The sequence below is a fragment of the Triticum dicoccoides genome, chromosome 2A (assembly GCF_002162155.2).
Source record: "Triticum dicoccoides isolate Atlit2015 ecotype Zavitan chromosome 2A, WEW_v2.0, whole genome shotgun sequence".
Taxonomy (NCBI): domain Eukaryota; kingdom Viridiplantae; phylum Streptophyta; class Magnoliopsida; order Poales; family Poaceae; genus Triticum; species Triticum dicoccoides.
In genome coordinates this window covers 174658333-174662667 of record NC_041382.1, presented here as the reverse complement: position 1 = coordinate 174662667, position 4335 = coordinate 174658333, and positions in this window count along the sequence as shown.

The window sequence follows — 4335 nt, the reverse complement described above, 5'->3', positions numbered from 1 at the left end:
CATATGGGCCCCACGCCCTTAACTAACCACGGTTAACCCCTGTTTAGTTTAAGTTAACCACAGTGGCCCCACGCGTCAGTTTTGACCGCGCTGACGTGGCCGTTGACTGGGCCCACATGTCAGCGACACAAACCAGTCTGAGACACTGACGTGTGGACCCCACTGGCCAGGTTTGACCTGGACCAGCCACGTTGACCTGCTGACGTCACTAATATGTCATGCTGACGCAGTATTTGTTTCTGGAATTAAAATAAATCAAAAATGATTTATAAATTTCAGATAATAACCAAAACTTCTAAAATTCATAGAAAATTAACCGTAACTCCAAATTAAATAAATTATATATGAAAAATTATCAAAAAAATTCAAGGAATCCATCTGTACCATTTTCATGCATGTTTGAACAATGTTTGTCCTCTTTTTGGACAAAACAAATAAATGGCATTTAAATAATCACATATGGAGTTTGAATTTGAATCTTGTATTCAAACCAACTTCATTTAATCTGTTGCTAGTTGCATTAGCTCAAAACACATTCATTTTGCCATGTCATGATCATGCATCATATTGTGCATTGCATTGATTGTGTTCCTTTCTATGTTGCCGGTATTTGTCCCCTCTCGATAGACGTGATACCGATGATGTGATCGTTGACACTGATGAAGACTCAATGTTATCTTCAGAAGTGCCAGGCAAGCAAAACCCCCTTGTTCATTCCGATACAATCCCACTCTCTCGCTCCTGCTCTCTTTTACTGCATTAGGACAACATCGATTCATCTGTTACTTGCTGCGGTAGCTGAACCCCTTTATCCTCTGCATGACCTGTCATTCCACAGTAAATAGATGAAACCCACTAGCATGAGTAGGAGTTGTTTGAGCCCTGATGTGCCTACTCATTTATGTTTGTTTGTCATGCCTGCTACTGCTTAGAGTTGTGTCAGGTCTGATTCATCGGGGATGAATCAGAGGCGTGTGAACCTGTCCTACTGTGTGTGAGCTAGGTGTGTGAATAAGATTTGGTAAAGGTAGCGGTGAGAGGCCATGTAGGAGTACATGGTGGGTTGTCTCATTGCAGCCGTCCTCAGGAACTGAGTTCTGTGTTTGTGATCCATGATTCAGCTACTACCACGCATTGGGCCCGAAACCAATGGACCCTCTCGGCTTCTTAATCACCCTTGTCCTCTGTCCAGGAGTTGCAAGTAGTTTCTGGTGTTTGTAGTATGCTGGAGGCCGTGCGCAGCGCTGACCGTAGGGGTGGGCTGTGATGTGGTAGGCACGTGGCCGGGTAAACCGGGCGCCCGTTTGGTGTCTCGGGAACCCTGTTCACATCGTTTGGGGCTGTGAGCGAAACTCCGGCCGGATCTCCTCATGGATGGAACCCGAATAGGCGATAAACCTGGACTAGAGACTTAGGTGATTAGGTAGGTCGTGGCCGACACCCACGTTGGGCTTCCGCTTGAAGGTTGCTGAGTACATGTCGTGTAAACGGCGGTAAGTGGTGAGAGCGTGTGTGAAGAAGTACACCCCTGCAGGGTTAACATCATCTATTCGAATAGCCGTGTCCGCGAAAAAGGACTTCTGGGTTGCTTATATCAGTTCATAGACAAGTGAAAGTGGATACTCTAAAATACGCAAGATAAGCGTGAGTGCTATGGATGGCGTTCTCGTAGGGAGACGGGAGCGGATCCATAGTGGTGTATTGATATGGTGAATATGTGGACTCGTGTGCGCCACCTCAAAAGAGTTACTCGCAGTCGTAGTTCAGGATAGCCACCGAGTCAAAGCTGGCTTGCTGCAGTTAAACCCCACCATCCCCTTTGTTGATAATGATGCATATGTAGATAGTTCTGATGTAAGTCTTGCTGGGTACATTTGTACTCACGTTTGCCTATTTTATGTTTTTGCAGAGAGACTTCGGTCTCGCTAGTAGTTTCACGTGGACTTCGACGTTTAGCTTGATACCTCAGCTACGATCTTGTGCCCTCGGCAGGATCTGGTAGATAGTCAGGCTTCTCAGCCTTTTTCATTTATAGATGTCTGTACTCAGACATGATAGCTTCCGCTTGTGCTTTGATTTGTATGCTCTGATTGTTGGGTCATGAGACCCATGTTTGTAATATCTCGCTCCTCGGAGCCTATTGAATAAATACTTGAGTCGTAGAGTCATGTTGTGATGCCATGTTGTATTGCACATATCGAGCATATTGTGTGTATGTTATTGAAATGCTTGATATGTGTGGGATCTGACTATCTAGTTGTTTATCTTTAGTAGCCTCTCTTACCGGGAAATGTCTCCTAGTGTTTCCACCGAGCCATGATAGCTTGCTACTGCTCCGGAACACTTAGGCTGGCCGGCATGTGTCCTTCTTCGTTCCTGTGTCTGTCCCTTCGGGGAAATGTCAATCGATGAATACCGGAGTCCTGTTAGCCCGCTACAGCCCGGTTCACCGGAGTCCTGCTAGCCCAGTGCTACAGCCTGGATTCACTCGCTGATGACCGACACGTTCGATGCTGGGTCATGAATGCCTGTCCCTGTAAGTCTGTGCCACTTTGGGTTTACGACTAGCCATGTCAGCCCGGGCTCCTTATCATATGGATGCTAGCGACACCGTCATATACGTGTGCCAAAAGGCGCAAACGGTCCCGGGCCAAGGTAAGGCGACACCTGTGGGAATACCGTGCGTGAGGCCGCAAAGTGATATGAGGTGTTACATGCTAGATCGATGTGGCATTGAGTCGGGGTCCTGACAAAATGTTCCCTTTTTACTAAAAAATATTTCCACTTAAAAATGTACAACAAAAACAAGCAAAACATTATTTTTTTTAAACATCTCTTCAAACAATGTTCCTTTTTAGATAGATGATCCAATTTCTTAAAAATAATTTAACTACTCTTTAAAAAGTGTTCCATTTTTTTTGAAAACATTAACTTTTATTAAAAATAAGAAAATTTCCATGTTTAACATTATCATCGACATTTATTAAAATTGGATATAAATAGTGCACAATGCACATGAAGCAGGTATATTTTTTCGCCCGGTGCAACGCACGGGCATATGTACTAGTAAATAAATAACTAGCAAAAGGGCCCGTGCGTTGCAACGGGAGAAAAAAATTCATAATTTCAAATGGTCATGATCACATTTCGTTGCATCACTGAGATACAATATCTCTCTCAATTTCTCGAAATCATGAACATTTTGAAATTATGAACAATTTGTTAAACTCATGCACATATTTGAAATCGCAAACAACATACTATTACAAATTTCTGAACATTTTCTACAATCAAGAACATTTTTTCAATTTATGAATATTTTTTGCTATTTATAAACATTTTTTAAAAATTGTGAACATTTTTAAGCAATTTTCCTGAACTGGCAAACATTCTATAATCGATGAAAATATTTAGAAATTGGGTGGAATAGTTATTGAATTTGACGAACTTTTTTTGATTTAGCGAACATTTTTGGAAATGCCCGTGCCTTGCAACGGAAAAAAACTATCAAGTTATACATGTGTGGTAGATATAAAAAAGTATGAATCAAATTCACAAAGTATATACAAATCATGTCATGATGCGATAAGACACTTTTAAAATGTAATTTCAAAAACGAACAATATGATGCTCATCAAGACTTGATTTTTTAAGGCGTCACAATAAAATATATTGTGGCTGAGCAAACTGCATTGACGGACCCTGCCTGAGCTATACTGATAAATAAAGTGTCTCGTCTGGACTTAGCGTAGCGGTGTTTACCATAACCACTATTGTGATATGAAAGTAAGCATAACTGTGTATGGAAGCAAAATAGACATTTAGTCATTTTAATATAGCTTACAAAAACAAACCCTTAGAAAGTTATGTCAATTTTGTTGGGTTCAGCGTTGTACAAAACACGGAAACCCTTTTTTACCCAACGCGAAGGACTAAATAAAATCATAAAACGAGCTATATAGATCTCCTAATAAAACCTTTATGGAACCTACAATTAGTTTTGTTCATTATTTACGGATGTGTTTTAATTTTTGTGAACATTTTCTAAAAGCTGATGGACATGATTTTTAAATTCCTGAATATGCTTTGAATATTGGCTCATTTAAAAAAATCATGAACATTTTTTATTTCATGAAATCATTAGAAATCGTGATTTGTTTATAATTTGTGAGCAATTTTTTAAGTCATGAACATTTTTTGATTTTTAGAATATTTTTTAAATTCACAAACAGTTTACCATTTTTCTACTTTTTTTCAGAACTCGCAATTGTTTGATATTTTGGAAATCCGAAATTAATTTTGAGATAAAAAACCAAAACAGAAATAAAAAAGTAA